This window comes from Oryctolagus cuniculus, chromosome X (assembly GCF_964237555.1).
Source record: "Oryctolagus cuniculus chromosome X, mOryCun1.1, whole genome shotgun sequence".
Classification (NCBI taxonomy): Eukaryota; Metazoa; Chordata; class Mammalia; order Lagomorpha; family Leporidae; genus Oryctolagus; species Oryctolagus cuniculus.
In genome coordinates this window covers 101,639,169-101,651,232 of record NC_091453.1, presented here as the reverse complement: position 1 = coordinate 101,651,232, position 12,064 = coordinate 101,639,169, and the positions used below count along the sequence as shown (strand labels likewise).

The following is a 12,064-nucleotide window of genomic DNA, read 5'->3' as shown; positions in this document are numbered from 1 at the left end:
CCGCGCTGATCCTGGCAGGAGCCAGGAGCCAGGTGCTTTTCCTGGTCTCCCATGGGGTGCAGGGCCCAAGCACCTGGGCCATCCTCCACTGCACTCCCTGGCCATAGCAGAGAGCTGGCCTGGAAGAGGGGCGACCGGGACAGAATCCGGCGCCCCAACCGGGACTAGAACCCGGTGTGCCGGCGCCGCAAGGTGGAGGATTAGCCTATTGAGCCACGGCGCCGGCTTAATAGTGAAAGATTAAAAGTGACCTAAATATCTACCAACAAAGGGCTGAGTAACTACATTGTGATATATTTATATAATGGAATATCTTATAAGTAAAATGAATGAATTAGAGTTACTTGTATTAATTTAGATTGATCTCAATAAGATGATATTGAGGCAAAAATCAAGTTACAAAATATGTTAATATATTATTTACATAAAACATAAAACATTATTATAACTTGTTTCTATGTTTATAACTAGGTATAAGAATGATACATATCAAATTATTTGTAGTAGTGATTTTTGGGGACAGAGAGAGGGAAATAGGATACAGAAAAGGAATACAAGACAACTCAAGTCAATTTATAATTTTTTCATCCATATTACTTTGTTTCTCAAACAATCTGAAGCAAATATGGCAAAACGTTGAGATTTGTTAAAATCAAAGGAAGACAAAAATAAACACTTGTGCATAAATTTAATGAAATAGGTATAAGGTCTATATGAGAGAAAATTACAAAATTCTGATGAAAGAAACCAAAAAAGAACTACATGAATGGAGAGATGTTCCATGTTCATGGGCAGGAAAACTCAGTATTTTCAATATGTCAGTTCTTCCCAGATTGATCTCTAGAGTCAATGTAATCTTATGAAAAATCCCAGCAAAGTATTTTGTTGATATCAATAAACTAATTCTAAAATTTGTATGGAGAATCAAATGACCCAGAATAGTCAATATTGATTTGGAAGAAGAACAAAGTTGGAGGACTGACATTATCTGATTTACTCTAAAGCAACAGTAATCAAGAAAGTGTGATATTGTTGGGAGAATAGACATATAGGTTAAAGGAACAGAATAGAAGGCCCAGAAAGAAACCTACATAAATACAGTCAACTAATCTTTTCCAAAAGGCAAAAGCAACAACATAATGGAGCAAAGATAGTCTTCTCAACAAGTGGTTCTACAACAAGTGTACCTCGACATGCGAAAAAAATTGAATCAAGATATAAACCTTGCACCCTTCTTAAAAATTAACTCCAGATGGGTCATAAAGCCAAATGTAAAATGCGAAACTATGAAAATACCAGCATATAATATTGGAGAAAATCTAGATGACCTTGAGTATGGTGATAACTTTTTAAAGATGTTATTTATTTGTGTGAGAGAGAGCTAGAGACAGCTAGGGCAGGGGTGGGGGACTTCATCTGCTAATTCACTTCCCAAATGCCCACAATGGCTGGCACTGGCCTGGGGCTGAAGCTAGGAGCTGGGAATTCAGTTCAGGTCTTTCATGTTAGCAGCAGGAACACAATTACTTGTGATCATTGCCACCTTCCAGGGTCTGCACTGGCAGGAAGCTGGAATCAGGAACCAGAGCACAGCATCAAACCAAGGTACTCTGATGTGGGACATGAGTACCTTAAACGGTGTCTGAACTGCTTAACTAAATATCCAACCTGGCGATAATGTTTTAGATGGAACATCAAGGATATGGTCCATGAAAGAAAGAACTGGTAAGCTGGACTTTATTAAAATCAGAAAGTCTTGTTCTACAATAGACAACATCAAGAGAATAAGAAGACTAGACACAGAACGGGAGAAAATATTTGCAGGAGATATGTCTGATAAAAGACTGTTATCCAAAATACACAAAGAATTCCTAAAAGTGAACAATGAGAAAACTAACAGCCCAATTAAAAATTAATTTAAATATATGTTAAAAATATAGCAATTAATTTAGATAGATAATATTGAGGCAAAAATAAAGTGACATAATATGTTAATATATTATTTACAGGGGCCAGAGCTGTCACACAATGGGTTAACGCCCTGGCCTGAAGCGCCGACATCCTATATGGGTGCCGGTTCCAGTCCTGGCTGCTCCTCTTCTGATCCAGCTCTCTGCTGTGGCTAGGATAGCAGTAGAAGATGGCCCAAGTCCTTGGGCCCCTGCACCCACGTGGGAGACCCGGAAGAAGTTCCTGGCTCCTGGCTCCTGGCTTTGGATTGGCGTGGCTCCGGCCATTGCAGCCATCTGCAGAGTGAACCATCGGATGGAAGACCACTCTCTCTCTGCCTCTCAGACCTGAACAGACACCTCATCAAAGAAGATATACAAAGTGGCAAATAAGTATATGAAAAGATGTTCATTATCATATATTGTTGAGGAGATACAAATGAAAACAACAATGAAATACCACAACACATCTTTTAGAATGATCAAAATCCAGTGCTGGCAAGGATGTGGAACAACAGGAATCATTGCTGGTGGTAATGAAAAATGGTACAGATATTCTGGAATACAGTTTCTTTCTTACAAATCTAAGTGTACTCTTACCGTACAATCCATACTTTACATTCCTTGGCATTTATTCAAATGAATTGAAAATTCATATCCACATCAAAACCTGTACATGTATATTTACGGCAGCTTTATTCCTAATTGCCAACATTTTGAGGCAACCAAAATGTCCTTCAGCAGGCGAATAAATAAATTCTGATTTATCCAGACAATGGAATTTTATTCAACACTAAAAAGAAATTACCTATCAAGCCATGAAAATACATGGAGGAACTTTAAATGAAGATTACTATGTGAAACAAGCCAGTCTGAAACGGATATGTACTGTATGATTCCAACTATATGACAGTCTGGAAAAGGCAAAGCTATCAAGATGGTAAAAAGATCAGTGGTTGTCAGGGATTAGGAGGAAGTATAAACAGGCAGAGGCTGGCGCCGTGGCTCACTAGGCTAATCCTCCTCCGCCTTGCGGCGCCGGCACACTGGGTTCTAGTCCCGGTCGGGGCGCTGGATTCTTTCCCGGTTGCCCCTCTTCCAGGCCAGCTCTCTGCTGTGGCCCAGGAAGGCAGTGGAGGATGGCCCAAGTCCTTGGGCCCTGCACCTCATGGGAGACCAGACCAGGATAAGTACCTGGCTCCTGCCATCGGATCAGCATGGTGCGCTGGCCGCGGCGGCCATTGTGGGGTGAACCAAAGGCAAAGGAAGACCTTTCTCTCTGTCTCTCTCTCACTGTTCACTCTGCCTGTCAAAAAATAAATAAATAAATAAAAAATAAACAGGCAGATAATAAAGGATTTTTAGGGCAGTAAAACTATTTTTGCATGATACTTTATTGAAGGATACACATTATCATACACTTGCCCAAATCCATAGGCTATACAACACAAAGAGTGAACCCTGGGGTGGGCATTTGGCAGAACAGTAAAGATGCTATTTGCATCCCTCATCATAGTGCCTGGGTTTGAGTTCTGGCTCCACTCCAATCCTAGCTTGCTGCTAATGCATACCCTGGGAAGCAGCAGGTGATGGTTCAAGTACTTGGGTCCCTGGAGACCTGTATTGAGTTCCTGGCTCCTGGTTTTGGCCTAGCCCAGCCCCAGGTGTCGCAGGCATTTGGAGAGTGAACTAGCAGGTGGAAGGTCTCTCTCTGCCTTTCAAATAAATATAAATAAATAAAAATTTACTAAAAATTTAAAATTCAAAAAAAAAAAAAAAAGAATGAACCCTCATTTTGTGTTTAGAAACAGCAATAGCCTCCAGTGGGTAGGAGCACTCAGACCGTCAATGGACTCAAACTTGGCCTCAACTGATCGTGTTCCAGACACAGTCACAACTTGGCCATACGGACTGATTTAGGATTTGTCAAGGTCATACAGAAGACAAGACAGGTCTAAGACCTGACAGATTTGTCCAGTAAAGACAAAATGAGTCACTTCTAGATTTAGACATCGTATTACTTAGGCAGTAAAAGAAAAGTAAACCAAAGGTGTCAGCTCTCCATGATCCTTGTCCCACATAATAATAAAAAAAAAAGGACCACAGGGAAGCAGCAGAGGCTGGATGACTGCAATGTGACTTGTGGGACACCCTGTTTGGGAGGAACTCACCCTGGGCTGCCTCTAGGGGATTTTGTGTTATGCAACTTTATGGTCTGCAGAGTTTGTATTTATGCAGATTTATAGCTGTAAATCACATTCTATATTTATATACAAATGACATTTTATACATCTATTTGCGTATTATCTATAAAGCGGTTTCCTATTTTGTAAGTGACAGGGCAGGAAAATCTGGTCTCCGTTGGAGCCTGGGAGGTGATGAGAGACATCTCCTGACAGCTTCCTGGGGAGATAAAGAGGTAAGTAAGTAGGCAATGGCCCTGTGTAGCTCCTTACAGGCCCTTAGTCCTCCTGTGTTTTGGGAGGATCACATGACATTCTGTCAAAATTCAAGATAACCGGCATTCAGGCAATTGCCTCTGGGGATTGCAGCATTTGCCTCTGGGGATGTGCACATGGTGGTGAGGGGGCCATGGCGGAGCCATTTCCCTATAAGGCTGTTTCTCTCCTGATAATGGATAGTATCCACTCTTCAGTCGACAGGCATTTGGGTTGATTCCATGTCTTAGCTGTTGTGAATTGAGCTGCAATAAACATGGGGGTGCAGAGAACTTTTTCATATTAGCAGCAGTAGCAGTAGCAGCCTTGGTGAGTGGAAAGACTCAGGCCAATGGCTTGGATTGGTCAACAACTTGGAGGCTACACAAGTTCTGGTTTTTCATGTAACTGGTTGTCAGTCCCTAGAATCCTCCCATTGTCCTAGAAATGGATTCATTTCCCTAAGCCTCACCTTGCTAAGGGAGAGGAGAAATTCGTGGTAGTTCACAAGTTTGGCCTTGCTCTGAATGGAAATATGCTTGAATTTTTCTTAATATTGTTCTTCCTAGAGTCTGGGTTCAGTTTTTTCAGTCCTTCTGGTTGTCTTTCAGAATCCTTTAGTAAATATCTTTTTTTCTCCCCATGTGAAGGAACTTAACTGGTGGTTGAGCCTAACATACAGTTGCAGCCAAGTCTCTCTCAGAAAGAGCAGGCGAAGTCAACAGTTCTGCTTCAGCATGGTATCCGAACAAGGCCTATTCCTGTTCGGGTAGCCACATGTTACAAGACATTAGGAAAAATTAAGACTGACATTCAAAAAGTCAATAATCCGTAGGAAGCCTGTGGACTATTTTTAAAATACCTTATTGGAAATTAAAAAAAAAAAAAAGTATGCCAATGATCAAAAATACGAGGCACTTGGGAAATAAAATATGCTGTTGGGTTAACTGGCAAAGTCAAAGGGGCTACTGTAAGGGGGGAAAAAGGTGTCTTTCAAAAAAATGGGAATCTACTTTCTACTGAGGAGAGTAGGGAAGTCTGGGAAAGATGGCAGCAGAGATGCACTTAGAAATTACATGGGTCCAAAAAGAATGAGGAGTTCTTTGCCAGGGACTCTAAAGCTCCTCTCTGAAATATATCTGAGAGAAAGCCAGCTAGAGAATCAGGGGGATTACAAGGATTAAAAAGGGATTTGACGTATGCTGAAGCCTGGGAGGTGGGGGTTTCAGGTTGCTGGTGGCTTAAATGGGAGGGCTTTGGTGAAGCTTTGGGTGAGGCCCTGAGAGGTGACTGAGTAAGAATTCACCTTTCCCTGTCAGTCTCTTCTTTCCTCCTCCTATCGCATTCACTCCCAGTGTTGGCTTTGCTGCTTTTTGCCTTGGAACCTTCTTTCTCCGCTTCCTGACTTTGCCTCGGTCATTTCCAAATGGCAGCGCCTAGGGAGACTGCAGAACACTCCAGTTGAGCTTTCTCTATAGGCAGACACGTTCTCACCCGAAGTCGGTACTAACAAATTTCTGCGCCTAAGTGGTTCAGACCAAAAGTGAATGGGGGACAAATAGTTCCATCAAGGTCCTTTGCTGCCTCCTCCGGTGCTAGAGAGGCTGGACAACTGGATCACTCTTGGCCTGGCAGGGTTTAGCTAGGGGAGGCTGACACCTGGTGGTCAGACTTGGGAGTTGTAGAAGAGTTCATAACAACCCCATGCCTTTACCATTTACTGACCATTTATTGACCTGTTCGTTTTATGTGAGTTTTATTTTTTAAAACTCACGTCAGGGGTTAAAACCTTGCTTGGGATGCCTGCATCTCGTATTGGAGTGTCCGGGTTCGAGTCCCGGCTCCACTCATGAGTCTAGCTTCCTGCTAACGTGTACCCTGGCAGGTGATGGCCCAAGTACTTGTGTTCCTGCTATGCATGCAGAAGGCCTGATTGAGTTCCTGGCACTGAGCTTTGGACTTGGCCCACGCCTAGCCATTGAGAATTTTAGGGAGTAAAACAGTGGATAGGAGCTCTCGCGCTCTCTCATCCTCCCCTCTCAAATAAATAAATAAATATTTAAAGCTCACATCAACCCTGTGAATTGGGTGTCATCAACTAATTAGCCAAATTAATGATTTCTGTTAAACAGTTAAGAGCTGATTTAAGCAACAGGGTAAGGGATTTTGGGTTTTTCTGTTTGAGATAATATCTGGTACATATAGTCTCATAGGAGATATTTGTTGAAATAACTTTTTTTACTTATCAACACCATGAAACTTCAAGGGACAGTCACCTGTCACCTCTATGTACTAGAGCTGATTTGAATACTGTGCTACTAGCCAGATAAGGCCAGGGTCTGCCACAACTCTTGCTTAAACCTCCTTTCCCAGATATCTCTCCGTCTAAGATACTCGAAGAGCGTGTCTGCCGCAGAGGAAAGCTAAAATCCATTGAAATTCTGCTAACCTGAACTTACCTAAGACTCGCTGTCCTGGATACCATAAGGCTGAGTGTCTAACCACAGCCATTTTATATTGAGAAATCACCCAGAAACCACGTGAAGTCAGCTGAGACTGTTCAGATGCTTCCACCTTGCGCGCTTCTGCCTGCATGGTAGGCATCCAAGATGGATTATCACTGGTGCGAGCACTGAAGTCACCCGTGCTCATGGGGAGTGGAATAGACAGGGGGACAGTGAGACAGGTGGCAACACACTCGGTGAGAGGCTGGCCAGAGGTTGTTAGGCGACTGCAATGAGGAAGACAAGCTGAAAGGCGTGAAGCTCCAAGGAGTCGTTTGGAAAGAGCTGTGGCCTGGAAGCAGTGTTGAGGTAGTAGGACGCCAATCCTACCTCTGGGTCCCATGACATGCAGAGAATGAGCGAAGCAACACTTGCAGTCACTATCTGGAGACTCATCATGGAGCGATCTAAAGTCTTCAGGGCAGAAGTGGCCGGTTACAGAGATAAAATCGGAGTGGTCAGAATGACTAATGCTGACAGATAAAAAAGCAGGGTCACAAGGTCAGGAGTTCCTTGAAAGGTGCAAGTCTTAAAACCTTTGCCTGTGGGCTGACTCCACATGAGAGAAAAAAAAGTGTTTTTCAGAAATCGCTAAGCCGCCCCAAAATAAAAGCTATCCTTTCAATCCCCAAACCGTATCGAGTTCCTGGGCTTGTGATTTCAGCATCTCCTCAGTTGACAACCTTTTGAACTTTCTTGCAAAGTTTCTGGCGCTTCCTTTTAGACATCTCTTTTGGTCCTCATGGACTCCGTGGCGGTCTCTGCTCCTTGAGACCGTGGACTGACCACATGTGTCTGCCGGATGCCCCTCTATTTCCGTCTCTGTCCACTGGACATGTTTTCATAGTTGGAGTAAAGGAAGCAAAGCAATTGAGAGATTTTCAGGTGGATAAGAGCGAAATTGGCGTAGGTCATGTGAGATGGCCTCATTGTTTTCTGTCTGGGGGCAGGAATGGTCACTGGCTGAAGTGAGTATTAAAGGACATAGTGGATGTGAAGCATTTAGTGTAGTATGTAGCTCCATAGACCACAGTTTTAAAGAGTCAAAGTCCCAGCCAGTTTCTTTTTTTTTATTTTTAAAGGTTTACTTATTTATTTGAAAGGCAGAGTGACAGAAAGAGAGAAGGAGAGAGAGAGAGAGAGAGAGAGAGAGATCTTCCATCTGCTTGTTCACTCCCCAAATGGCCACAACAGCTGGAGCTAGGCCAGACCAAAGCCAGGAGCCTGAAGCTTCTTCCATAGGTCTCCCATGTGGTTGCAGGAGCTCAAGCACTTAGGCCATCCTCCTATGCTTTCCCAGGCCATTAGCAGCAAGCTGGATTGGAAGTGGAGCAGCTGGGACTTGAACTGGTGCCCATATGGGATGCCAGCATCACAGGCAGTGGCTTAACCTGCTACGCCACAGTGCCAGCCCCAAAGTCCTGGCAAGTTTCAATAATTGGACAAATGCTGTGTGAAACAGAGTGGGTGATGTGGAATTGGGCAGCACTCGGCAAGAATGAGTGAACAGACAGGAGCTGGGCTCTGAGCAGGAAGAAACAGCTAAGCTACCAAAGTTCAAGGAATACATTTTTTGAAGTATAGTAAAAAAGTATAAAATTTACTTACTTATTTCAGAGACAGAGATAGATGATCGATATAGATAGATGGGTCCTATCCTCTGGTTGGCTTCCCAGATGTCCAGTCTGAAGCCAGGAGCCTAGAACTCAATTTGTGTTTCCAAAGCGGGTTGCAGGAACCTGATTATTTTAGGCATCACTGCTGCCTCCCGGGGCCTGCATTAGAAGAAAGCTGGAGTCAGGAGCCAGAGCTGAAACTCAAACCCAGACACTCCAGTGTGGGATGTGGGCATCCTAAGTGGTATTTTAACTGCAAGGCTGAACACCTGCCTCAAGGAATATGCTTGGATTGCATCACTTGTATAACCTTACACAGTGAGTATTTAGTGACGCATGGATCCTGGCAAACCATCTGCCAACCAAGGGGCTGCCTTAGTCCCAAGGTTATTCCTTTCCTGAGTAGGACTTCAAGGGTCACCCATTATGATCTGTAACAGAGGCTTGAGAGTCAGACTTTGTACTGAACCCAGGAGGTGGGATTAGAATTTCCTTTATAATTTTCAGTAGATAGGAAGAGGGAAGAGAAAAACTGGGGGGACGGCGCTGTGCTGCAGTGGGTTAACGCCCTGGCCTGAAGTGCCCACATCCCATATGGACGCCGTTTCAAGACCTGGCTGCTCCACTTCTGATCCAGCTCTCTGCTATGGCCTGGGAAAGCAGTAGAAGATGGCCCAGGTCCTTGGGCCCCTGCACCCACGTGGGAGACCTGGAAGAAACTCCTGGCTCCTGGCTTCAGATTGGCCCAACTCCAGCCATTGTGGCCAACTGGGGAGTGAATCATCAGATGGAAAACCTCTCTCTCTCTCTCTCTCTCTCTCTCTGCCTCTCCTCTCTCTAACACTGACTTTCAAATAAAAATAATAATAAAAAATAAAAAAGAGAAAAACCGGGACAGGACATGGTACTGACAAAAAAAAAAAAAAGTGAGAGAATTCAGGATATTAGAAGACATATTGTTGGAATGTCTGATAATGGGTTAAAGGAAAAAGAGGGAAAGTATTTTGTAGGATGACAGATGACTGAGTTTAAAAGAGAAGGAAAGGAGATGGAAAAAGATGCTCCATGTCTGATTTCCCTCCATCAAATACAGTATCTATAATTTGAATATGTAATTGCTAGAAATTTAATTCTAAATGAGTGCTATATATCTTTAAAAAAGGAAGTGAATTTATTTATTAAAGATGGATTAAAAATATGCTATCAGAATAACATGAGTAAACAGAGTAGAGAGGATAAACATAAAATGTTTTCCCAGGAATTAAAAAAAAATCCTTTATTTATTGACCGATTGAAAGGCAGTGACAAGAGGGAGAAGAGAGGCCGGTGGCATGGCTTACTCGGCTATTCCTCCGCCTGCGGTGCCAGCACCCTGTGTTCTAGTCCCGGTTGGGGTGCCGGATTCTGTCCCGGCTGCTCCTCTTCCAGTCCAGCTCTCTGCTGTGGCCCGGGAGTGCAGTGGAGGATGGCCCAAGTGCTTGGGCCCTGCACCCGCATGGGAGACCAGGAGAAGCACCTGGCTCCTGGCTTAGGGTCAGTGCAGCGCGCTGGCTGTAGCGGCCATTTGGGGGGTGAACCAACAGAAAAGGAAGACCTTTCTCTCTGTCTCTGTCTCTCTCTCTCTCTCTGTCTAACTCTGTCAAAAAAAAAAAAAAGAGGGAGAGCTGGCTTCCATCTGCTGGTTCACTCCCTAAATGGCTACACTGGCTGGAGGCAGGCCAGACTGAAGCTAGGAGCCAAGAATTCCATCCTGGTCTCTCACATGGGTGGCAGGTACCCTAGCACTTGGGCCATCTTACACTGCTTTCCCAGGCACATGAGCAGGCAGCTGGATCAGAAGAGGAGTGGCTGGGACTTGAACCAGCACTGCAATTGGAATGTAGGCACCCTAAGCAGCTGCTTAACCTGCTGCACCACAACCCTCCTGCTCACCACCCGGGAATTTAAAATATTCTTTCTTTCTCAGAATAAAAGATGTTTCTATGCTTGAAATTGCTGGGAAATTTTAAAATTCACTTGTTTGGGTATTTAAAAATCTCAGTGTTATTTCAAATTCGTACCACTTGGCTTATATGCCCTGGTACTATTTCAGCAGTCATGCCTGCTGGATAGATGTAGGTGTTTGATAACATCCAGTTAGTTAAATTATGTTCACTTGGATCTACTATTGTGGCGTAGCAGGTAAGGCCACCGCCTGTGATGCTGGCACCCTGTATGGGCACTGGTTCATGTTCTAACTGCTCCACTTCCCATCCAGCTCTCTGCTAATGGCCTAGGAAAAGTACCAGAGGATGACCCAAGTTCTTCGACTCCTGCTACCCATGTGGGAGACCTGGAAGACACTCCAGGTTCCTGGCTTTGGCCTAACCTAGCCCTGGTTGTTGAGGCCATCTGGGGAGTGAACCAATGGATAGAAGATCTCTCTCTCTCTCTCTCTCTCTCTCTCTCTCTGTCTCTCCTCACTCTGCTACTCTGCCTTTCAAATAAATAAAATAAGTCTTTAAGAAAGTTATATTCACTTGTCCCAAGAGGCACACACTAGATAAATCAAAAGAAATCATTGACATTTAGGCAGGGTGTAATCAAAAAGAAACGACATTGAAACAAAGAGTACTCATTTCCTAGGGATACCATAGCAAGTTACCCTTACTAGGTGGCTTTCAACAAAAGACATTTATTCTCTCACTTTGTAGAGACTGGAAGTTTGAAATTAAGGTGTCAGAAGTGCCATACTCCCTCGGAAGAATCCTTCCATTCCCTTTTTTTTTTTAATTTTTTTTAAATTTTTTTTTGACAGGCAGAGTTAGTGAGAGAGAGAGAGAAACAGAGAGAAAGATCTTCCTTCTGTTGGTTCACTCCCCTAATGGCCACCATGGCCAGAGCTGCGCTGATCTGAAGCCAGGAGCCAAGTGCTTCCTCCTGGTCTCCCATGCAGGTGCAGGGCCCAAGGACTTGGGCCATCCTCCACTGCCTTCCCGGGCCACAGCAGAGAGCTGGACTGGAAGAGGAGTAACCGGGACAGAATCCAGCACCCTAACCGGGACTAGAACCCAGGGTGCTGGCGCCGCGGCTCACTAGGCTAATCTTCCGCCTGCGGCGCTGGCCCCTTTTCCTTTTCTTACCTTCTGATGCTTACCACTGAATCTTGGTGTTCCTTAGCTTGCAGACATGTCACTCCAGTCTCTGTCTTCCTGTGGCATTCTCCTCTCTGTGTGTCTGTGTGCAGATCTCCTGTTCTTTTAAGGACACCTCTCACATGGCTTTTAGAGTGTACCCTAACCCAGTATTATCTCATTTTAATATGTACATTTGCAAAAGCCTTATTTCCAAGTGAGGTCACATTCAGTTTCCTGGTGGATATGCATTTGGGGGAGCAGTATTTAACCCAGCACACAGGGGAAATGTATGCTCTTGAGAGCTGGTATATCTAGAATAGTAAGTGTACTTTGGAATTTCTGGAACTACCATAGGGAATGGCAAGGGAGCGACTAGAAGAGAAGATTAAGAAGAAAAGCAAATGGGGCACCAGATTCTGTCCCGGTTGCTCCTCTTCCAGT

The 12,064-nt window shown here is 44.2% G+C and overlaps 1 long non-coding RNA gene across 1 annotated transcript in view; it reads right to left on the bottom strand.

Annotated features, from left to right (window-relative positions):
* Window positions 1-391: 391 nt before the first annotated feature.
* Window positions 392-12,064, bottom strand: part of LOC138847504 (uncharacterized) — a 98,348-nt gene continuing 86,675 nt past the window's right edge. The window contains exons 2-3 of the long non-coding RNA XR_011385342.1: window positions 8,500-8,666; window positions 392-2,309 (exon numbers count right to left, since the gene is read on the bottom strand). This is a non-coding gene — a long non-coding RNA (uncharacterized lncRNA). The remainder of the gene's footprint in view (window positions 2,310-8,499; window positions 8,667-12,064) is intronic.